A 22462-nucleotide genomic window follows, 5' to 3' on the forward strand; every position below is an offset into this window, starting at 1 on the left:
GTGGCCAGAGTGGGAGCTGTAAAGAAGAGCACGGAAGGAAGGCAACAAAAGCCCGCTCCTTCGAGCCGGAGTTGAACCAGCGACCTAAGGATAGCCAGGAAAGGAAGCCTACAGTCCTCCGCTCTACCAGCTGAGCTATCGAAGGAAAGCAGGCGGGACGGGCCGCCCGAGTGACTCAAGGGATCGGGGAGGCAGACGCGCCACTGGCACTAACTGCTAAGTACAGGCTTGCCGGTGCCCCGCCCCCTCACAGCAGGAAGACGCACGCAGCTGCCCGGCTTGCTGGCCAAGCTCCCTCCTCTACCCACCCTTCAAAGAGCCTACGGGAAGCCCGCACGCGCGTGCCCCTCCAAGCCTCCCCAACAGCCACCGCACGCGGACAACGCCGCAAGGGAAGAACGCAACGCCGGGCCCACGACGTTACCCCTGCCTGCTAGCCGGGAGCCTCAGCCTCCCGCTCACCCGCAAGGGAGCCCGGCTCGTCTCCACACCCCGCAGCGCACCGCTGGCAGCCCGGCCCCGATTCCCACCCACGATACGGACGAAGGGGCAACGGAAAACAACGCCCCACGCCGGAGCCTCCTGCCTGGCTAGAAAGGGGCCTTTTCAGCCATGACCTTTGCGCAGTCCATTTCCCTTCGCCTTCCTCTAGGACTGACACATTCCGCCTGACTCGGCCTCCCCCGTCCACCTCAGGAAGAACACACGCCAAGAGCCTCGCAAAGTTAAGAATTCCTGCGCGGGAAGCTGCAGCTTTCGCTCCCTCGGGACAAAAGGCTCCCCCCGAGCGCTCCTTTCTGCCCGGGCGCAAACGGACGGGGCGCGGGCGAGCCAGGGCCGCTTGGAGGATGCGGGCGTCGATCCCGCTGCCTCTCGCATGCGAAGCGAGCGCTCTACCCTTTGAGCTAATCCCCCGTGCCCGGAGGGGCCCTCTCCCACGCCCCCTCATCCCAACACACCGCGAAAACCCTCCGGGGCGTTCTTGACTCCACTAAAAAAAAATTACCCTTACGCTGCCACAGCACCTCGCGAAGGACCTCCACTCCGCAAGGAAGCGGGACACAGGAAACTACGCAACTCCACTCTCTGTAGACTTTAAACAAAATACGCCTTTCCAGAGACCAGCACACAAACTCACGCACGCCTCTGCCCTGATCGCCCGCGCATGCCTCACGCCTCAGCCCATGACCAGAGAAAGAGCGAAAGCGGCAAAGCGAAGGGGACGAGCCGCCTCCCTGCCCGCCAATTCGGCGCACGGGACGACGACTCCGAAGTTTCGCGGACTCTACCGAGGGCCCGGCAGCTCCTTTTCAGGAATTCCGCCAGGTCGGGCTTCTGGCTCTCCTCCGCCTGAAGGCTTTTACACGCCCTGTGCGATCACGCTCGCCTAAAGAAAGGCCAGCTCCACAAACGTGATGGACAAAAGCCCCAAAAGCGAAAGGAATGGCCCCGCTCCCTCCTGCTACTCCACTGACCCAGCTCCGAGGGAGGGAGGACGGACCGAGAGAGGGAAAGCCACCCGCTGCTCCAACCTGGAGCGGAACAGCCCGCCGCCAGCGGCGCACGCAGTAGGTTCACCCCAAGGGACAAGGGACTCTCAGCGACCGCAGGGCCTTTTCTTCTCCCCTCTACCTCGCCCTCCTCCTTTGCCACCGGAAACTACGTCCTCCCCGGCACGTCTGCCCCATGGCGAAAAGCCCCAAAGACAGCTTGGCGACTTCGCCACGGACAGGCTATTTTACGGCGAAGGCGCCCCGCCGCCAGGGTGCTAAATGCTGCCCGTGGAGCCTGAGACCCATAGCTAGGTGCCTGCGCAGCGTGGGCGGGAGGATGAAGAAAAAGGAACTCTGGCGAGAAAGTAAGCCGGCGTGGTAGGTGAAAGCGGCGGCAAGTGGTGCTTTCACGGCCGCGGAGGCACGAATGGAGTAAAACCCGGCCGTGGCCAGAGTGGGAGCTGTAAAGAAGAGCACGGAAGGAAGGCAACAAAAGCCCGCTCCTTCGAGCCGGAGTTGAACCAGCGACCTAAGGATAGCCAGGAAAGGAAGCCTACAGTCCTCCGCTCTACCAGCTGAGCTATCGAAGGAAAGCAGGCGGGACGGGCCGCCCGAGTGACTCAAGGGATCGGGGAGGCAGACGCGCCACTGGCACTAACTGCTAAGTACAGGCTTGCCGGTGCCCCGCCCCCTCACAGCAGGAAGACGCACGCAGCTGCCCGGCTTGCTGGCCAAGCTCCCTCCTCTACCCACCCTTCAAAGAGCCTACGGGAAGCCCGCACGCGCGTGCCCCTCCAAGCCTCCCCAACAGCCACCGCACGCGGACAACGCCGCAAGGGAAGAACGCAACGCCGGGCCCACGACGTTACCCCTGCCTGCTAGCCGGGAGCCTCAGCCTCCCGCTCACCCGCAAGGGAGCCCGGCTCGTCTCCACACCCCGCAGCGCACCGCTGGCAGCCCGGCCCCGATTCCCACCCACGATACGGACGAAGGGGCAACGGAAAACAACGCCCCACGCCGGAGCCTCCTGCCTGGCTAGAAAGGGGCCTTTTCAGCCATGACCTTTGCGCAGTCCATTTCCCTTCGCCTTCCTCTAGGACTGACACATTCCGCCTGACTCGGCCTCCCCCGTCCACCTCAGGAAGAACACACGCCAAGAGCCTCGCAAAGTTAAGAATTCCTGCGCGGGAAGCTGCAGCTTTCGCTCCCTCGGGACAAAAGGCTCCCCCCGAGCGCTCCTTTCTGCCCGGGCGCAAACGGACGGGGCGCGGGCGAGCCAGGGCCGCTTGGAGGATGCGGGCGTCGATCCCGCTGCCTCTCGCATGCGAAGCGAGCGCTCTACCCTTTGAGCTAATCCCCCGTGCCCGGAGGGGCCCTCTCCCACGCCCCCTCATCCCAACACACCGCGAAAACCCTCCGGGGCGTTCTTGACTCCACTAAAAAAAAATTACCCTTACGCTGCCACAGCACCTCGCGAAGGACCTCCACTCCGCAAGGAAGCGGGACACAGGAAACTACGCAACTCCACTCTCTGTAGACTTTAAACAAAATACGCCTTTCCAGAGACCAGCACACAAACTCACGCACGCCTCTGCCCTGATCGCCCGCGCATGCCTCACGCCTCAGCCCATGACCAGAGAAAGAGCGAAAGCGGCAAAGCGAAGGGGACGAGCCGCCTCCCTGCCCGCCAATTCGGCGCACGGGACGACGACTCCGAAGTTTCGCGGACTCTACCGAGGGCCCGGCAGCTCCTTTTCAGGAATTCCGCCAGGTCGGGCTTCTGGCTCTCCTCCGCCTGAAGGCTTTTACACGCCCTGTGCGATCACGCTCGCCTAAAGAAAGGCCAGCTCCACAAACGTGATGGACAAAAGCCCCAAAAGCGAAAGGAATGGCCCCGCTCCCTCCTGCTACTCCACTGACCCAGCTCCGAGGGAGGGAGGACGGACCGAGAGAGGGAAAGCCACCCGCTGCTCCAACCTGGAGCGGAACAGCCCGCCGCCAGCGGCGCACGCAGTAGGTTCACCCCAAGGGACAAGGGACTCTCAGCGACCGCAGGGCCTTTTCTTCTCCCCTCTACCTCGCCCTCCTCCTTTGCCACCGGAAACTACGTCCTCCCCGGCACGTCTGCCCCATGGCGAAAAGCCCCAAAGACAGCTTGGCGACTTCGCCACGGACAGGCTATTTTACGGCGAAGGCGCCCCGCCGCCAGGGTGCTAAATGCTGCCCGTGGAGCCTGAGACCCATAGCTAGGTGCCTGCGCAGCGTGGGCGGGAGGATGAAGAAAAAGGAACTCTGGCGAGAAAGTAAGCCGGCGTGGTAGGTGAAAGCGGCGGCAAGTGGTGCTTTCACGGCCGCGGAGGCACGAATGGAGTAAAACCCGGCCGTGGCCAGAGTGGGAGCTGTAAAGAAGAGCACGGAAGGAAGGCAACAAAAGCCCGCTCCTTCGAGCCGGAGTTGAACCAGCGACCTAAGGATAGCCAGGAAAGGAAGCCTACAGTCCTCCGCTCTACCAGCTGAGCTATCGAAGGAAAGCAGGCGGGACGGGCCGCCCGAGTGACTCAAGGGATCGGGGAGGCAGACGCGCCACTGGCACTAACTGCTAAGTACAGGCTTGCCGGTGCCCCGCCCCCTCACAGCAGGAAGACGCACGCAGCTGCCCGGCTTGCTGGCCAAGCTCCCTCCTCTACCCACCCTTCAAAGAGCCTACGGGAAGCCCGCACGCGCGTGCCCCTCCAAGCCTCCCCAACAGCCACCGCACGCGGACAACGCCGCAAGGGAAGAACGCAACGCCGGGCCCACGACGTTACCCCTGCCTGCTAGCCGGGAGCCTCAGCCTCCCGCTCACCCGCAAGGGAGCCCGGCTCGTCTCCACACCCCGCAGCGCACCGCTGGCAGCCCGGCCCCGATTCCCACCCACGATACGGACGAAGGGGCAACGGAAAACAACGCCCCACGCCGGAGCCTCCTGCCTGGCTAGAAAGGGGCCTTTTCAGCCATGACCTTTGCGCAGTCCATTTCCCTTCGCCTTCCTCTAGGACTGACACATTCCGCCTGACTCGGCCTCCCCCGTCCACCTCAGGAAGAACACACGCCAAGAGCCTCGCAAAGTTAAGAATTCCTGCGCGGGAAGCTGCAGCTTTCGCTCCCTCGGGACAAAAGGCTCCCCCCGAAGCCGCAAGCGCTCCTTTCTGCCCGGGCGCAAACGGACGGGGCGCGGGCGAGCCAGGGCCGCTTGGAGGATGCGGGCGTCGATCCCGCTGCCTCTCGCATGCGAAGCGAGCGCTCTACCCTTTGAGCTAATCCCCCGTGCCCGGAGGGGCCCTCTCCCACGCCCCCTCATCCCAACACACCGCGAAAACCCTCCGGGGCGTTCTTGACTCCACTAAAAAAAAATTACCCTTACGCTGCCACAGCACCTGGCGAAGGACCTCCACTCCGCAAGGAAGCGGGACACAGGAAACTACGCAACTCCACTCTCTGTAGACTTTAAACAAAATACGCCTTTCCAGAGACCAGCACACAAACTCACGCACGCCTCTGCCCTGATCGCCCGCGCATGCCTCACGCCTCAGCCCATGACCAGAGAAAGAGCGAAAGCGGCAAAGCGAAGGGGACGAGCCGCCTCCCTGCCCGCCAATTCGGCGCACGGGACGACGACTCCGAAGTTTCGCGGACTCTACCGAGGGCCCGGCAGCTCCTTTTCAGGAATTCCGCCAGGTCGGGCTTCTGGCTCTCCTCCGCCTGAAGGCTTTTACACGCCCTGTGCGATCACGCTCGCCTAAAGAAAGGCCAGCTCCACAAACGTGATGGACAAAAGCCCCAAAAGCGAAAGGAATGGCCCCGCTCCCTCCTGCTACTCCACTGACCCAGCTCCGAGGGAGGGAGGACGGACCGAGAGAGGGAAAGCCACCCGCTGCTCCAACCTGGAGCGGAACAGCCCGCCGCCAGCGGCGCACGCAGTAGGTTCACCCCAAGGGACAAGGGACTCTCAGCGACCGCAGGGCCTTTTCTTCTCCCCTCTACCTCGCCCTCCTCCTTTGCCACCGGAAACTACGTCCTCCCCGGCACGTCTGCCCCATGGCGAAAAGCCCCAAAGACAGCTTGGCGACTTCGCCACGGACAGGCTATTTTACGGCGAAGGCGCCCCGCCGCCAGGGTGCTAAATGCTGCCCGTGGAGCCTGAGACCCATAGCTAGGTGCCTGCGCAGCGTGGGCGGGAGGATGAAGAAAAAGGAACTCTGGCGAGAAAGTAAGCCGGCGTGGTAGGTGAAAGCGGCGGCAAGTGGTGCTTTCACGGCCGCGGAGGCACGAATGGAGTAAAACCCGGCCGTGGCCAGAGTGGGAGCTGTAAAGAAGAGCACGGAAGGAAGGCAACAAAAGCCCGCTCCTTCGAGCCGGAGTTGAACCAGCGACCTAAGGATAGCCAGGAAAGGAAGCCTACAGTCCTCCGCTCTACCAGCTGAGCTATCGAAGGAAAGCAGGCGGGACGGGCCGCCCGAGTGACTCAAGGGATCGGGGAGGCAGACGCGCCACTGGCACTAACTGCTAAGTACAGGCTTGCCGGTGCCCCGCCCCCTCACAGCAGGAAGACGCACGCAGCTGCCCGGCTTGCTGGCCAAGCTCCCTCCTCTACCCACCCTTCAAAGAGCCTACGGGAAGCCCGCACGCGCGTGCCCCTCCAAGCCTCCCCAACAGCCACCGCACGCGGACAACGCCGCAAGGGAAGAACGCAACGCCGGGCCCACGACGTTACCCCTGCCTGCTAGCCGGGAGCCTCAGCCTCCCGCTCACCCGCAAGGGAGCCCGGCTCGTCTCCACACCCCGCAGCGCACCGCTGGCAGCCCGGCCCCGATTCCCACCCACGATACGGACGAAGGGGCAACGGAAAACAACGCCCCACGCCGGAGCCTCCTGCCTGGCTAGAAAGGGGCCTTTTCAGCCATGACCTTTGCGCAGTCCATTTCCCTTCGCCTTCCTCTAGGACTGACACATTCCGCCTGACTCGGCCTCCCCCGTCCACCTCAGGAAGAACACACGCCAAGAGCCTCGCAAAGTTAAGAATTCCTGCGCGGGAAGCTGCAGCTTTCGCTCCCTCGGGACAAAAGGCTCCCCCCGAGCGCTCCTTTCTGCCCGGGCGCAAACGGACGGGGCGCGGGCGAGCCAGGGCCGCTTGGAGGATGCGGGCGTCGATCCCGCTGCCTCTCGCATGCGAAGCGAGCGCTCTACCCTTTGAGCTAATCCCCCGTGCCCGGAGGGGCCCTCTCCCACGCCCCCTCATCCCAACACACCGCGAAAACCCTCCGGGGCGTTCTTGACTCCACTAAAAAAAAATTACCCTTACGCTGCCACAGCACCTCGCGAAGGACCTCCACTCCGCAAGGAAGCGGGACACAGGAAACTACGCAACTCCACTCTCTGTAGACTTTAAACAAAATACGCCTTTCCAGAGACCAGCACACAAACTCACGCACGCCTCTGCCCTGATCGCCCGCGCATGCCTCACGCCTCAGCCCATGACCAGAGAAAGAGCGAAAGCGGCAAAGCGAAGGGGACGAGCCGCCTCCCTGCCCGCCAATTCGGCGCACGGGACGACGACTCCGAAGTTTCGCGGACTCTACCGAGGGCCCGGCAGCTCCTTTTCAGGAATTCCGCCAGGTCGGGCTTCTGGCTCTCCTCCGCCTGAAGGCTTTTACACGCCCTGTGCGATCACGCTCGCCTAAAGAAAGGCCAGCTCCACAAACGTGATGGACAAAAGCCCCAAAAGCGAAAGGAATGGCCCCGCTCCCTCCTGCTACTCCACTGACCCAGCTCCGAGGGAGGGAGGACGGACCGAGAGAGGGAAAGCCACCCGCTGCTCCAACCTGGAGCGGAACAGCCCGCCGCCAGCGGCGCACGCAGTAGGTTCACCCCAAGGGACAAGGGACTCTCAGCGACCGCAGGGCCTTTTCTTCTCCCCTCTACCTCGCCCTCCTCCTTTGCCACCGGAAACTACGTCCTCCCCGGCACGTCTGCCCCATGGCGAAAAGCCCCAAAGACAGCTTGGCGACTTCGCCACGGACAGGCTATTTTACGGCGAAGGCGCCCCGCCGCCAGGGTGCTAAATGCTGCCCGTGGAGCCTGAGACCCATAGCTAGGTGCCTGCGCAGCGTGGGCGGGAGGATGAAGAAAAAGGAACTCTGGCGAGAAAGTAAGCCGGCGTGGTAGGTGAAAGCGGCGGCAAGTGGTGCTTTCACGGCCGCGGAGGCACGAATGGAGTAAAACCCGGCCGTGGCCAGAGTGGGAGCTGTAAAGAAGAGCACGGAAGGAAGGCAACAAAAGCCCGCTCCTTCGAGCCGGAGTTGAACCAGCGACCTAAGGATAGCCAGGAAAGGAAGCCTACAGTCCTCCGCTCTACCAGCTGAGCTATCGAAGGAAAGCAGGCGGGACGGGCCGCCCGAGTGACTCAAGGGATCGGGGAGGCAGACGCGCCACTGGCACTAACTGCTAAGTACAGGCTTGCCGGTGCCCCGCCCCCTCACAGCAGGAAGACGCACGCAGCTGCCCGGCTTGCTGGCCAAGCTCCCTCCTCTACCCACCCTTCAAAGAGCCTACGGGAAGCCCGCACGCGCGTGCCCCTCCAAGCCTCCCCAACAGCCACCGCACGCGGACAACGCCGCAAGGGAAGAACGCAACGCCGGGCCCACGACGTTACCCCTGCCTGCTAGCCGGGAGCCTCAGCCTCCCGCTCACCCGCAAGGGAGCCCGGCTCGTCTCCACACCCCGCAGCGCACCGCTGGCAGCCCGGCCCCGATTCCCACCCACGATACGGACGAAGGGGCAACGGAAAACAACGCCCCACGCCGGAGCCTCCTGCCTGGCTAGAAAGGGGCCTTTTCAGCCATGACCTTTGCGCAGTCCATTTCCCTTCGCCTTCCTCTAGGACTGACACATTCCGCCTGACTCGGCCTCCCCCGTCCACCTCAGGAAGAACACACGCCAAGAGCCTCGCAAAGTTAAGAATTCCTGCGCGGGAAGCTGCAGCTTTCGCTCCCTCGGGACAAAAGGCTCCCCCCGAGCGCTCCTTTCTGCCCGGGCGCAAACGGACGGGGCGCGGGCGAGCCAGGGCCGCTTGGAGGATGCGGGCGTCGATCCCGCTGCCTCTCGCATGCGAAGCGAGCGCTCTACCCTTTGAGCTAATCCCCCGTGCCCGGAGGGGCCCTCTCCCACGCCCCCTCATCCCAACACACCGCGAAAACCCTCCGGGGCGTTCTTGACTCCACTAAAAAAAAATTACCCTTACGCTGCCACAGCACCTCGCGAAGGACCTCCACTCCGCAAGGAAGCGGGACACAGGAAACTACGCAACTCCACTCTCTGTAGACTTTAAACAAAATACGCCTTTCCAGAGACCAGCACACAAACTCACGCACGCCTCTGCCCTGATCGCCCGCGCATGCCTCACGCCTCAGCCCATGACCAGAGAAAGAGCGAAAGCGGCAAAGCGAAGGGGACGAGCCGCCTCCCTGCCCGCCAATTCGGCGCACGGGACGACGACTCCGAAGTTTCGCGGACTCTACCGAGGGCCCGGCAGCTCCTTTTCAGGAATTCCGCCAGGTCGGGCTTCTGGCTCTCCTCCGCCTGAAGGCTTTTACACGCCCTGTGCGATCACGCTCGCCTAAAGAAAGGCCAGCTCCACAAACGTGATGGACAAAAGCCCCAAAAGCGAAAGGAATGGCCCCGCTCCCTCCTGCTACTCCACTGACCCAGCTCCGAGGGAGGGAGGACGGACCGAGAGAGGGAAAGCCACCCGCTGCTCCAACCTGGAGCGGAACAGCCCGCCGCCAGCGGCGCACGCAGTAGGTTCACCCCAAGGGACAAGGGACTCTCAGCGACCGCAGGGCCTTTTCTTCTCCCCTCTACCTCGCCCTCCTCCTTTGCCACCGGAAACTACGTCCTCCCCGGCACGTCTGCCCCATGGCGAAAAGCCCCAAAGACAGCTTGGCGACTTCGCCACGGACAGGCTATTTTACGGCGAAGGCGCCCCGCCGCCAGGGTGCTAAATGCTGCCCGTGGAGCCTGAGACCCATAGCTAGGTGCCTGCGCAGCGTGGGCGGGAGGATGAAGAAAAAGGAACTCTGGCGAGAAAGTAAGCCGGCGTGGTAGGTGAAAGCGGCGGCAAGTGGTGCTTTCACGGCCGCGGAGGCACGAATGGAGTAAAACCCGGCCGTGGCCAGAGTGGGAGCTGTAAAGAAGAGCACGGAAGGAAGGCAACAAAAGCCCGCTCCTTCGAGCCGGAGTTGAACCAGCGACCTAAGGATAGCCAGGAAAGGAAGCCTACAGTCCTCCGCTCTACCAGCTGAGCTATCGAAGGAAAGCAGGCGGGACGGGCCGCCCGAGTGACTCAAGGGATCGGGGAGGCAGACGCGCCACTGGCACTAACTGCTAAGTACAGGCTTGCCGGTGCCCCGCCCCCTCACAGCAGGAAGACGCACGCAGCTGCCCGGCTTGCTGGCCAAGCTCCCTCCTCTACCCACCCTTCAAAGAGCCTACGGGAAGCCCGCACGCGCGTGCCCCTCCAAGCCTCCCCAACAGCCACCGCACGCGGACAACGCCGCAAGGGAAGAACGCAACGCCGGGCCCACGACGTTACCCCTGCCTGCTAGCCGGGAGCCTCAGCCTCCCGCTCACCCGCAAGGGAGCCCGGCTCGTCTCCACACCCCGCAGCGCACCGCTGGCAGCCCGGCCCCGATTCCCACCCACGATACGGACGAAGGGGCAACGGAAAACAACGCCCCACGCCGGAGCCTCCTGCCTGGCTAGAAAGGGGCCTTTTCAGCCATGACCTTTGCGCAGTCCATTTCCCTTCGCCTTCCTCTAGGACTGACACATTCCGCCTGACTCGGCCTCCCCCGTCCACCTCAGGAAGAACACACGCCAAGAGCCTCGCAAAGTTAAGAATTCCTGCGCGGGAAGCTGCAGCTTTCGCTCCCTCGGGACAAAAGGCTCCCCCCGAAGCCGCAAGCGCTCCTTTCTGCCCGGGCGCAAACGGACGGGGCGCGGGCGAGCCAGGGCCGCTTGGAGGATGCGGGCGTCGATCCCGCTGCCTCTCGCATGCGAAGCGAGCGCTCTACCCTTTGAGCTAATCCCCCGTGCCCGGAGGGGCCCTCTCCCACGCCCCCTCATCCCAACACACCGCGAAAACCCTCCGGGGCGTTCTTGACTCCACTAAAAAAAAATTACCCTTACGCTGCCACAGCACCTCGCGAAGGACCTCCACTCCGCAAGGAAGCGGGACACAGGAAACTACGCAACTCCACTCTCTGTAGACTTTAAACAAAATACGCCTTTCCAGAGACCAGCACACAAACTCACGCACGCCTCTGCCCTGATCGCCCGCGCATGCCTCACGCCTCAGCCCATGACCAGAGAAAGAGCGAAAGCGGCAAAGCGAAGGGGACGAGCCGCCTCCCTGCCCGCCAATTCGGCGCACGGGACGACGACTCCGAAGTTTCGCGGACTCTACCGAGGGCCCGGCAGCTCCTTTTCAGGAATTCCGCCAGGTCGGGCTTCTGGCTCTCCTCCGCCTGAAGGCTTTTACACGCCCTGTGCGATCACGCTCGCCTAAAGAAAGGCCAGCTCCACAAACGTGATGGACAAAAGCCCCAAAAGCGAAAGGAATGGCCCCGCTCCCTCCTGCTACTCCACTGACCCAGCTCCGAGGGAGGGAGGACGGACCGAGAGAGGGAAAGCCACCCGCTGCTCCAACCTGGAGCGGAACAGCCCGCCGCCAGCGGCGCACGCAGTAGGTTCACCCCAAGGGACAAGGGACTCTCAGCGACCGCAGGGCCTTTTCTTCTCCCCTCTACCTCGCCCTCCTCCTTTGCCACCGGAAACTACGTCCTCCCCGGCACGTCTGCCCCATGGCGAAAAGCCCCAAAGACAGCTTGGCGACTTCGCCACGGACAGGCTATTTTACGGCGAAGGCGCCCCGCCGCCAGGGTGCTAAATGCTGCCCGTGGAGCCTGAGACCCATAGCTAGGTGCCTGCGCAGCGTGGGCGGGAGGATGAAGAAAAAGGAACTCTGGCGAGAAAGTAAGCCGGCGTGGTAGGTGAAAGCGGCGGCAAGTGGTGCTTTCACGGCCGCGGAGGCACGAATGGAGTAAAACCCGGCCGTGGCCAGAGTGGGAGCTGTAAAGAAGAGCACGGAAGGAAGGCAACAAAAGCCCGCTCCTTCGAGCCGGAGTTGAACCAGCGACCTAAGGATAGCCAGGAAAGGAAGCCTACAGTCCTCCGCTCTACCAGCTGAGCTATCGAAGGAAAGCAGGCGGGACGGGCCGCCCGAGTGACTCAAGGGATCGGGGAGGCAGACGCGCCACTGGCACTAACTGCTAAGTACAGGCTTGCCGGTGCCCCGCCCCCTCACAGCAGGAAGACGCACGCAGCTGCCCGGCTTGCTGGCCAAGCTCCCTCCTCTACCCACCCTTCAAAGAGCCTACGGGAAGCCCGCACGCGCGTGCCCCTCCAAGCCTCCCCAACAGCCACCGCACGCGGACAACGCCGCAAGGGAAGAACGCAACGCCGGGCCCACGACGTTACCCCTGCCTGCTAGCCGGGAGCCTCAGCCTCCCGCTCACCCGCAAGGGAGCCCGGCTCGTCTCCACACCCCGCAGCGCACCGCTGGCAGCCCGGCCCCGATTCCCACCCACGATACGGACGAAGGGGCAACGGAAAACAACGCCCCACGCCGGAGCCTCCTGCCTGGCTAGAAAGGGGCCTTTTCAGCCATGACCTTTGCGCAGTCCATTTCCCTTCGCCTTCCTCTAGGACTGACACATTCCGCCTGACTCGGCCTCCCCCGTCCACCTCAGGAAGAACACACGCCAAGAGCCTCGCAAAGTTAAGAATTCCTGCGCGGGAAGCTGCAGCTTTCGCTCCCTCGGGACAAAAGGCTCCCCCCGAAGCCGCGAGCGCTCCTTTCTGCCCGGGCGCAAACGGACGGGGCGCGGGCGAGCCAGGGCCGCTTGGAGGATGCGGGAGTCGATCCCGCTGCTTCTCGCATGCGAAGCGAGCGCTCTACCCTTTGAGCTAATCCCCCGTGCCCGGAGGGGCCCTCTCCCACGCCCCCTCATCCCAACACACCGCGAAAACCCTCCGGGGCGTTCTTGACTCCACTAAAAAAAAATTACCCTTACGCTGCCACAGCACCTCGCGAAGGACCTCCACTCCGCAAGGAAGCGGGACACAGGAAACTACGCAACTCCACTCTCTGTAGACTTTAAACAAAATACGCCTTTCCAGAGACCAGCACACAAACTCACGCACGCCTCTGCCCTGATCGCCCGCGCATGCCTCACGCCTCAGCCCATGACCAGAGAAAGAGCGAAAGCGGCAAAGCGAAGGGGACGAGCCGCCTCCCTGCCCGCCAATTCGGCGCACGGGACGACGACTCCGAAGTTTCGCGGACTCTACCGAGGGCCCGGCAGCTCCTTTTCAGGAATTCCGCCAGGTCGGGCTTCTGGCTCTCCTCCGCCTGAAGGCTTTTACACGCCCTGTGCGATCACGCTCGCCTAAAGAAAGGCCAGCTCCACAAACGTGATGGACAAAAGCCCCAAAAGCGAAAGGAATGGCCCCGCTCCCTCCTGCTACTCCACTGACCCAGCTCCGAGGGAGGGAGGACGGACCGAGAGAGGGAAAGCCACCCGCTGCTCCAACCTGGAGCGGAACAGCCCGCCGCCAGCGGCGCACGCAGTAGGTTCACCCCAAGGGACAAGGGACTCTCAGCGACCGCAGGGCCTTTTCTTCTCCCCTCTACCTCGCCCTCCTCCTTTGCCACCGGAAACTACGTCCTCCCCGGCACGTCTGCCCCATGGCGAAAAGCCCCAAAGACAGCTTGGCGACTTCGCCACGGACAGGCTATTTTACGGCGAAGGCGCCCCGCCGCCAGGGTGCTAAATGCTGCCCGTGGAGCCTGAGACCCATAGCTAGGTGCCTGCGCAGCGTGGGCGGGAGGATGAAGAAAAAGGAACTCTGGCGAGAAAGTAAGCCGGCGTGGTAGGTGAAAGCGGCGGCAAGTGGTGCTTTCACGGCCGCGGAGGCACGAATGGAGTAAAACCCGGCCGTGGCCAGAGTGGGAGCTGTAAAGAAGAGCACGGAAGGAAGGCAACAAAAGCCCGCTCCTTCGAGCCGGAGTTGAACCAGCGACCTAAGGATAGCCAGGAAAGGAAGCCTACAGTCCTCCGCTCTACCAGCTGAGCTATCGAAGGAAAGCAGGCGGGACGGGCCGCCCGAGTGACTCAAGGGATCGGGGAGGCAGACGCGCCACTGGCACTAACTGCTAAGTACAGGCTTGCCGGTGCCCCGCCCCCTCACAGCAGGAAGACGCACGCAGCTGCCCGGCTTGCTGGCCAAGCTCCCTCCTCTACCCACCCTTCAAAGAGCCTACGGGAAGCCCGCACGCGCGTGCCCCTCCAAGCCTCCCCAACAGCCACCGCACGCGGACAACGCCGCAAGGGAAGAACGCAACGCCGGGCCCACGACGTTACCCCTGCCTGCTAGCCGGGAGCCTCAGCCTCCCGCTCACCCGCAAGGGAGCCCGGCTCGTCTCCACACCCCGCAGCGCACCGCTGGCAGCCCGGCCCCGATTCCCACCCACGATACGGACGAAGGGGCAACGGAAAACAACGCCCCACGCCGGAGCCTCCTGCCTGGCTAGAAAGGGGCCTTTTCAGCCATGACCTTTGCGCAGTCCATTTCCCTTCGCCTTCCTCTAGGACTGACACATTCCGCCTGACTCGGCCTCCCCCGTCCACCTCAGGAAGAACACACGCCAAGAGCCTCGCAAAGTTAAGAATTCCTGCGCGGGAAGCTGCAGCTTTCGCTCCCTCGGGACAAAAGGCTCCCCCCGAAGCCGCGAGCGCTCCTTTCTGCCCGGGCGCAAACGGACGGGGCGCGGGCGAGCCAGGGCCGCTTGGAGGATGCGGGCGTCGATCCCGCTGCCTCTCGCATGCGAAGCGAGCGCTCTACCCTTTGAGCTAATCCCCCGTGCCCGGAGGGGCCCTCTCCCACGCCCCCTCATCCCAACACACCGCGAAAACCCTCCGGGGCGTTCTTGACTCCACTAAAAAAAAATTACCCTTACGCTGCCACAGCACCTCGCGAAGGACCTCCACTCCGCAAGGAAGCGGGACACAGGAAACTACGCAACTCCACTCTCTGTAGACTTTAAACAAAATACGCCTTTCCAGAGACCAGCACACAAACTCACGCACGCCTCTGCCCTGATCGCCCGCGCATGCCTCACGCCTCAGCCCATGACCAGAGAAAGAGCGAAAGCGGCAAAGCGAAGGGGACGAGCCGCCTCCCTGCCCGCCAATTCGGCGCACGGGACGACGACTCCGAAGTTTCGCGGACTCTACCGAGGGCCCGGCAGCTCCTTTTCAGGAATTCCGCCAGGTCGGGCTTCTGGCTCTCCTCCGCCTGAAGGCTTTTACACGCCCTGTGCGATCACGCTCGCCTAAAGAAAGGCCAGCTCCACAAACGTGATGGACAAAAGCCCCAAAAGCGAAAGGAATGGCCCCGCTCCCTCCTGCTACTCCACTGACCCAGCTCCGAGGGAGGGAGGACGGACCGAGAGAGGGAAAGCCACCCGCTGCTCCAACCTGGAGCGGAACAGCCCGCCGCCAGCGGCGCACGCAGTAGGTTCACCCCAAGGGACAAGGGACTCTCAGCGACCGCAGGGCCTTTTCTTCTCCCCTCTACCTCGCCCTCCTCCTTTGCCACCGGAAACTACGTCCTCCCCGGCACGTCTGCCCCATGGCGAAAAGCCCCAAAGACAGCTTGGCGACTTCGCCACGGACAGGCTATTTTACGGCGAAGGCGCCCCGCCGCCAGGGTGCTAAATGCTGCCCGTGGAGCCTGAGACCCATAGCTAGGTGCCTGCGCAGCGTGGGCGGGAGGATGAAGAAAAAGGAACTCTGGCGAGAAAGTAAGCCGGCGTGGTAGGTGAAAGCGGCGGCAAGTGGTGCTTTCACGGCCGCGGAGGCACGAATGGAGTAAAACCCGGCCGTGGCCAGAGTGGGAGCTGTAAAGAAGAGCACGGAAGGAAGGCAACAAAAGCCCGCTCCTTCGAGCCGGAGTTGAACCAGCGACCTAAGGATAGCCAGGAAAGGAAGCCTACAGTCCTCCGCTCTACCAGCTGAGCTATCGAAGGAAAGCAGGCGGGACGGGCCGCCCGAGTGACTCAAGGGATCGGGGAGGCAGACGCGCCACTGGCACTAACTGCTAAGTACAGGCTTGCCGGTGCCCCGCCCCCTCACAGCAGGAAGACGCACGCAGCTGCCCGGCTTGCTGGCCAAGCTCCCTCCTCTACCCACCCTTCAAAGAGCCTACGGGAAGCCCGCACGCGCGTGCCCCTCCAAGCCTCCCCAACAGCCACCGCACGCGGACAACGCCGCAAGGGAAGAACGCAACGCCGGGCCCACGACGTTACCCCTGCCTGCTAGCCGGGAGCCTCAGCCTCCCGCTCACCCGCAAGGGAGCCCGGCTCGTCTCCACACCCCGCAGCGCACCGCTGGCAGCCCGGCCCCGATTCCCACCCACGATACGGACGAAGGGGCAACGGAAAACAACGCCCCACGCCGGAGCCTCCTGCCTGGCTAGAAAGGGGCCTTTTCAGCCATGACCTTTGCGCAGTCCATTTCCCTTCGCCTTCCTCTAGGACTGACACATTCCGCCTGACTCGGCCTCCCCCGTCCACCTCAGGAAGAACACACGCCAAGAGCCTCGCAAAGTTAAGAATTCCTGCGCGGGAAGCTGCAGCTTTCGCTCCCTCGGGACAAAAGGCTCCCCCCGAAGCCGCTCCTTTCTGCCCGGGCGCAAACGGACGGGGCGCGGGCGAGCCAGGGCCGCTTGGAGGATGCGGGCGTCGATCCCGCTGCCTCTCGCATGCGAAGCGAGCGCTCTACCCTTTGAGCTAATCCCCCGTGCCCGGAGGGGCCCTCTCCCACGCCCCCTCATCCCAACACACCGCGAAAACCCTCCGGGGCGTTCTTGACTCCACTAAAAAAAAATTACCCTTACGCTGCCACAGCACCTCGCGAAGGACCTCCACTCCGCAAGGAAGCGGGACACAGGAAACTACGCAACTCCACTCTCTGTAGACTTTAAACAAAATACGCCTTTCCAGAGACCAGCACACAAACTCACGCACGCCTCTGCCCTGATCGCCCGCGCATGCCTCACGCCTCAGCCCATGACCAGAGAAAGAGCGAAAGCGGCAAAGCGAAGGGGACGAGCCGCCTCCCTGCCCGCCAATTCGGCGCACGGGACGACGACTCCGAAGTTTCGCGGACTCTACCGAGGGCCCGGCAGCTCCTTTTCAGGAATTCCGCCAGGTCGGGCTTCTGGCTCTCCTCCGCCTGAAGGCTTTTACACGCCCTGTGCGATCACGCTCGCCTAAAGAAAGGCCAGCTCCACAAACGTGATGGACAAAAGCCCCAAAAGCGAAAGGAATGGCCCCGCTCCCTCCTGCTACTCCACTGACCCAGCTCCGAGGGAGGGAGGACGGACCGAGAGAGGGAAAGCCACCCGCTGCTCCAACCTGGAGCGGAACAGCCCGCCGCCAGCGGCGCACGCAGTAGGTTCACCCCAAGGGACAAGGGACTCTCAGCGACCGCAGGGCCTTTTCTTCTCCCCTCTACCTCGCCCTCCTCCTTTGCCACCGGAAACTACGTCCTCCCCGGCACGTCTGCCCCATGGCGAAAAGCCCCAAAGACAGCTTGGCGACTTCGCCACGGACAGGCTATTTTACGGCGAAGGCGCCCCGCCGCCAGGGTGCTAAATGCTGCCCGTGGAGCCTGAGACCCATAGCTAGGTGCCTGCGCAGCGTGGGCGGGAGGATGAAGAAAAAGGAACTCTGGCGAGAAAGTAAGCCGGCGTGGTAGGTGAAAGCGGCGGCAAGTGGTGCTTTCACGGCCGCGGAGGCACGAATGGAGTAAAACCCGGCCGTGGCCAGAGTGGGAGCTGTAAAGAAGAGCACGGAAGGAAGGCAACAAAAGCCCGCTCCTTCGAGCCGGAGTTGAACCAGCGACCTAAGGATAGCCAGGAAAGGAAGCCTACAGTCCTCCGCTCTACCAGCTGAGCTATCGAAGGAAAGCAGGCAGGACGGGCCGCCCGAGTGACTCAAGGGATCGGGGAGGCAGACGCGCCACTGGCACTAACTGCTAAGTACAGGCTTGCCGGTGCCCCGCCCCCTCACAGCAGGAAGACGCACGCAGCTGCCCGGCTTGCTGGCCAAGCTCCCTCCTCTACCCACCCTTCAAAGAGCCTACGGGAAGCCCGCACGCGCGTGCCCCTCCAAGCCTCCCCAACAGCCACCGCATGCGGACAACGCCGCAAGGGAAGAACGCAACGCCGGGCCCACGACGTTACCCCTGCCTGCTAGCCGGGAGCCTCAGCCTCCCGCTCACCCGCAAGGGAGCCCGGCTCGTCTCCACACCCTGCAGCGCACCGCTGGCAGCCCGGCCCCGATTCCCACCCACGATACGGACGAAGGGGCAACGGAAAACAACGCCCCACGCCGGAGCCTCCTGCCTGGCTAGAAAGGGGCCTTTTCAGCCATGACCTTTGCGCAGTCCATTTCCCTTCGCCTTCCTCTAGGACTGACACATTCCGCCTGACTCGGCCTCCCCCATCCACCTCAGGAAGAACACACGCCAAGAGCCTCGCAAAGTTAAGAATTCCTGCGCGGGAAGCTGCAGCTTTCGCTCCCTCGGGACAAAAGGCTCCCCCCGAAGCCGCGAGCGCTCCTTTCTGCCCGGGCGCAAACGGACGGGGCGCGGGCGAGCCAGGGCCGCTTGGAGGATGCGGGCGTCGATCCCGCTGCCTCTCGCATGCGAAGCGAGCGCTCTACCCTTTGAGCTAATCCCCCGTGCCCGGAGGGGCCCTCTCCCACGCCCCCTCATCCCAACACACCGCGAAAACCCTCCGGGGCGTTCTTGACTCCACTAAAAAAAAATTACCCTTACGCTGCCACAGCACCTCGCGAAGGACCTCCACTCCGCAAGGAAGCGGGACACAGGAAACTACGCAACTCCACTCTCTGTAGACTTTAAACAAAATACGCCTTTCCAGAGACCAGCACACAAACTCACGCACGCCTCTGCCCTGATCGCCCGCGCATGCCTCACGCCTCAGCCCATGACCAGAGAAAGAGCGAAAGCGGCAAAGCGAAGGGGACGAGCCGCCTCCCTGCCCGCCAATTCGGCGCACGGGACGACGACTCCGAAGTTTCGCGGACTCTACCGAGGGCCCGGCAGCTCCTTTTCAGGAATTCCGCCAGGTCGGGCTTCTGGCTCTCCTCCGCCTGAAGGCTTTTACACGCCCTGTGCGATCACGCTCGCCTAAAGAAAGGCCAGCTCCACAAACGTGATGGACAAAAGCCCCAAAAGCGAAAGGAATGGCCCCGCTACCTCCTGCTACTCCACTGACCCAGCTCCGAGGGAGGGAGGACGGACCGAGAGAGGGAAAGCCACCCGCTGCTCCAACCTGGAGCGGAACAGCCCGCCACCAGCGGCGCACGCAGTAGGTTCACCCCAAGGGACAAGGGACTCTCAGCGACCGCAGGGCCTTTTCTTCTCCCCTCTACCTCGCCCTCCTCCTTTGCCACCGGAAACTACGTCCTCCCCGGCACGTCTGCCCCATGGCGAAAAGCCCCAAAGACAGCTTGGCGACTTCGCCACGGACAGGCTATTTTACGGCGAAGGCGCCCCGCCGCCAGGGTGCTAAATGCTGCCCGTGGAGCCTGAGACCCATACCTAGGTGCCTGCGCAGCGTGGGCGGGAGGATGAAGAAAAAGGAACTCTGGCGAGAAAGTAAGCCGGCGTGGTAGGTGAAAGCGGCGGCAAGTGGTGCTTTCACGGCCGCGGAGGCACGAATGGAGTAAAACCCGGCCGTGGCCAGAGTGGGAGCTGTAAAGAAGAGCACGGAAGGAAGGCAACAAAAGCCCGCTCCTTCGAGCCGGAGTTGAACCAGCGACCTAAGGATAGCCAGGAAAGGAAGCCTACAGTCCTCCGCTCTACCAGCTGAGCTATCGAAGGAAAGCAGGCGGGACGGGCCGCCCGAGTGACTCAAGGGATCGGGGAGGCAGACGCGCCACTGGCACTAACTGCTAAGTACAGGCTTGCCGGTGCCCCGCCCCCTCACAGCAGGAAGACGCACGCAGCTGCCCGGCTTGCTGGCCAAGCTCCCTCCTCTACCCACCCTTCAAAGAGCCTACGGGAAGCCCGCACGCGCGTGCCCCTCCAAGCCTCCCCAACAGCCACCGCACGCGGACAACGCCGCAAGGGAAGAACGCAACGCCGGGCCCACGACGTTACCCCTGCCTGCTAGCCGGGAGCCTCAGCCTCCCGCTCACCCGCAAGGGAGCCCGGCTCGTCTCCACACCCCGCAGCGCACCGCTGGCAGCCCGGCCCCGATTCCCACCCACGATACGGACGAAGGGGCAACGGAAAACAACGCCCCACGCCGGAGCCTCCTGCCTGGCTAGAAAGGGGCCTTTTCAGCCATGACCTTTGCGCAGTCCATTTCCCTTCGCCTTCCTCTAGGACTGACACATTCCGCCTGACTCGGCCTCCCCCGTCCACCTCAGGAAGAACACACGCCAAGAGCCTCGCAAAGTTAAGAATTCCTGCGCGGGAAGCTGCAGCTTTCGCTCCCTCGGGACAAAAGGCTCCCCCCGAAGCTGCGAGCGCTCCTTTCTGCCCCGGCGCAAACGGACGGGGCGCGGGCGAGCCAGGGCCGCTTGGAGGATGCGGGCGTCGATCCCGCTGCCTCTCGCATGCGAAGCGAGCGCTCTACCCTTTGAGCTAATCCCCCGTGCCCGGAGGGGCCCTCTCCCACGCCCCCTCATCCCAACACACCGCGAAAACCCTCCGGGGCGTTCTTGACTCCACTAAAAAAAAATTACCCTTACACTGCCACAGCACCTCGCGAAGGACCTCCACTCCGCAAGGAAGCGGGACACAGGAAACTACGCAACTCCACTCTCTGTAGACTTTAAACAAAATACGCCTTTCCAGAGACCAGCACACAAACTCACGCACGCCTCTGCCCTGATCGCCCGCGCATGCCTCACGCCTCAGCCCATGACCAGAGAAAGAGCGAAAGCGGCAAAGCGAAGGGGACGAGCCGCCTCCCTGCCCGCCAATTCGGCGCACGGGACGACGACTCCGAAGTTTCGCGGACTCTACCGAGGGCCCGGCAGCTCCTTTTCAGGAATTCCGCCAGGTCGGGCTTCTGGCTCTCCTCCGCCTGAAGGCTTTTACACGCCCTGTGCGATCACGCTCGCCTAAAGAAAGGCCAGCTCCACAAACGTGATGGACAAAAGCCCCAAAAGCGAAAGGAATGGCCCCGCTCCCTCCTGCTACTCCACTGACCCAGCTCCGAGGGAGGGAGGACGGACCGAGAGAGGGAAAGCCACCCGCTGCTCCAACCTGGAGCGGAATAGCCCGCCGCCAGCGGCGCACGCAGTAGGTTCACCCCAAGGGACAAGGGACTCTCAGCGACCGCAGGGCCTTTTCTTCTCCCCTCTACCTCGCCCTCCTCCTTTGCCACCGGAAACTACGTCCTCCCCGGCACGTCTGCCCCATGGCGAAAAGCCCCAAAGACAGCTTGGCGACTTCGCCACGGACAGGCTATTTTACGGCGAAGGCGCCCCGCCGCCAGGGTGCTAAATGCTGCCCGTGGAGCCTGAGACCCATAGCTAGGTGCCTGCGCAGCGTGGGCGGGAGGATGAAGAAAAAGGAACTCTGGCGAGAAAGTAAGCCGGCGTGGTAGGTGAAAGCGGCGGCAAGTGGTGCTTTCACGGCCGCGGAGGCACGAATGGAGTAAAACCCGGCCGTGGCCAGAGTGGGAGCTGTAAAGAAGAGCACGGAAGGAAGGCAACAAAAGCCCGCTCCTTCGAGCCGGAGTTGAACCAGCGACCTAAGGATAGCCAGGAAAGGAAGCCTACAGTCCTCCGCTCTACCAGCTGAGCTATCGAAGGAAAGCAGGCGGGACGGGCCGCCCGAGTGACTCAAGGGATCGGGGAGGCAGACGCGCCACTGGCACTAACTGCTAAGTACAGGCTTGCCGGTGCCCCGCCCCCTCACAGCAGGAAGACGCACGCAGCTGCCCGGCTTGCTGGCCAAGCTCCCTCCTCTACCCACCCTTCAAAGAGCCTACGGGAAGCCCGCACGCGCGTGCCCCTCCAAGCCTCCCCAACAGCCACCGCACGCGGACAACGCCGCAAGGGAAGAACGCAACGCCGGGCCCACGACGTTACCCCTGCCTGCTAGCCGGGAGCCTCAGCCTCCCGCTCACCCGCAAGGGAGCCCGGCTCGTCTCCACACCCCGCAGCGCACCGCTGGCAGCCCGGCCCCGATTCCCACCCACGATACGGACGAAGGGGCAACGGAAAACAACGCCCCACGCCGGAGCCTCCTGCCTGGCTAGAAAGGGGCCTTTTCAGCCATGACCTTTGCGCAGTCCATTTCCCTTCGCCTTCCTCTAGGACTGACACATTCCGCCTGACTCGGCCTCCCCCGTCCACCTCAGGAAGAACACACGCCAAGAGCCTCGCAAAGTTAAGAATTCCTGCGCGGGAAGCTGCAGCTTTCGCTCCCTCGGGACAAAAGGCTCCCCCCGAAGCCGCGAGCGCTCCTTTCTGCCCGGGCGCAAACGGACGGGGCGCGGGCGAGCCAGGGCCGCTTGGAGGATGCGGGCGTCGATCCCGCTGCCTCTCGCATGCGAAGCGAGCGCTCTACCCTTTGAGCTAATCCCCCGTGCCCGGAGGGGCCCTCTCCCACGCCCCCTCATCCCAACACACCGCGAAAACCCTCCGGGGCGTTCTTGACTCCACTAAAAAAAAATTACCCTTACGCTGCCACAGCACCTCGCGAAGGACCTCCACTCCGCAAGGAAGCGGGACACAGGAAACTACGCAACTCCACTCT

General features: G+C 63.4%; 12 non-coding genes across 12 annotated transcripts; all 12 read right to left on the reverse strand.

The window, feature by feature from the left end:
- Window positions 1-56: 56 nt before the first annotated feature.
- TRNAY-GUA (transfer RNA tyrosine (anticodon GUA)) lies at window positions 57-145 on the reverse strand. The gene is given in 2 exon segments: window positions 57-92; window positions 109-145. It is a non-coding gene; the product is annotated as a tRNA-Tyr (tRNA).
- A 1849-nt stretch (window positions 146-1994) lies between these two features.
- TRNAY-GUA (transfer RNA tyrosine (anticodon GUA)) lies at window positions 1995-2083 on the reverse strand. The gene is given in 2 exon segments: window positions 1995-2030; window positions 2047-2083. It is a non-coding gene; the product is annotated as a tRNA-Tyr (tRNA).
- A 1849-nt stretch (window positions 2084-3932) lies between these two features.
- On the reverse strand, window positions 3933-4021 carry TRNAY-GUA (transfer RNA tyrosine (anticodon GUA)). The gene is given in 2 exon segments: window positions 3933-3968; window positions 3985-4021. It is a non-coding gene; the product is annotated as a tRNA-Tyr (tRNA).
- A 1857-nt stretch (window positions 4022-5878) lies between these two features.
- On the reverse strand, window positions 5879-5967 carry TRNAY-GUA (transfer RNA tyrosine (anticodon GUA)). Its single transcript is given in 2 exon segments — window positions 5879-5914; window positions 5931-5967. It is a non-coding gene; the product is annotated as a tRNA-Tyr (tRNA).
- A 1849-nt stretch (window positions 5968-7816) lies between these two features.
- Window positions 7817-7905, reverse strand: TRNAY-GUA (transfer RNA tyrosine (anticodon GUA)). The gene is given in 2 exon segments: window positions 7817-7852; window positions 7869-7905. It is a non-coding gene; the product is annotated as a tRNA-Tyr (tRNA).
- A 1849-nt stretch (window positions 7906-9754) lies between these two features.
- On the reverse strand, window positions 9755-9843 carry TRNAY-GUA (transfer RNA tyrosine (anticodon GUA)). Its single transcript is given in 2 exon segments — window positions 9755-9790; window positions 9807-9843. It is a non-coding gene; the product is annotated as a tRNA-Tyr (tRNA).
- Window positions 9844-11700: 1857 nt separating this feature from the next.
- On the reverse strand, window positions 11701-11789 carry TRNAY-GUA (transfer RNA tyrosine (anticodon GUA)). The gene is given in 2 exon segments: window positions 11701-11736; window positions 11753-11789. It is a non-coding gene; the product is annotated as a tRNA-Tyr (tRNA).
- A 1857-nt stretch (window positions 11790-13646) lies between these two features.
- Window positions 13647-13735, reverse strand: TRNAY-GUA (transfer RNA tyrosine (anticodon GUA)). The gene is given in 2 exon segments: window positions 13647-13682; window positions 13699-13735. It is a non-coding gene; the product is annotated as a tRNA-Tyr (tRNA).
- Window positions 13736-15592: 1857 nt separating this feature from the next.
- On the reverse strand, window positions 15593-15681 carry TRNAY-GUA (transfer RNA tyrosine (anticodon GUA)). Its single transcript is given in 2 exon segments — window positions 15593-15628; window positions 15645-15681. It is a non-coding gene; the product is annotated as a tRNA-Tyr (tRNA).
- A 1851-nt stretch (window positions 15682-17532) lies between these two features.
- TRNAY-GUA (transfer RNA tyrosine (anticodon GUA)) lies at window positions 17533-17621 on the reverse strand. Its single transcript is given in 2 exon segments — window positions 17533-17568; window positions 17585-17621. It is a non-coding gene; the product is annotated as a tRNA-Tyr (tRNA).
- A 1857-nt stretch (window positions 17622-19478) lies between these two features.
- TRNAY-GUA (transfer RNA tyrosine (anticodon GUA)) lies at window positions 19479-19567 on the reverse strand. Its single transcript is given in 2 exon segments — window positions 19479-19514; window positions 19531-19567. It is a non-coding gene; the product is annotated as a tRNA-Tyr (tRNA).
- A 1857-nt stretch (window positions 19568-21424) lies between these two features.
- Window positions 21425-21513, reverse strand: TRNAY-GUA (transfer RNA tyrosine (anticodon GUA)). Its single transcript is given in 2 exon segments — window positions 21425-21460; window positions 21477-21513. It is a non-coding gene; the product is annotated as a tRNA-Tyr (tRNA).
- Between the last annotated feature and the right edge of the window lie 949 nt (window positions 21514-22462).

The sequence above is a fragment of the Pelodiscus sinensis genome, chromosome 2, assembly GCF_049634645.1.
Source record: "Pelodiscus sinensis isolate JC-2024 chromosome 2, ASM4963464v1, whole genome shotgun sequence".
Taxonomy (NCBI): Eukaryota; Metazoa; Chordata; order Testudines; family Trionychidae; genus Pelodiscus; species Pelodiscus sinensis.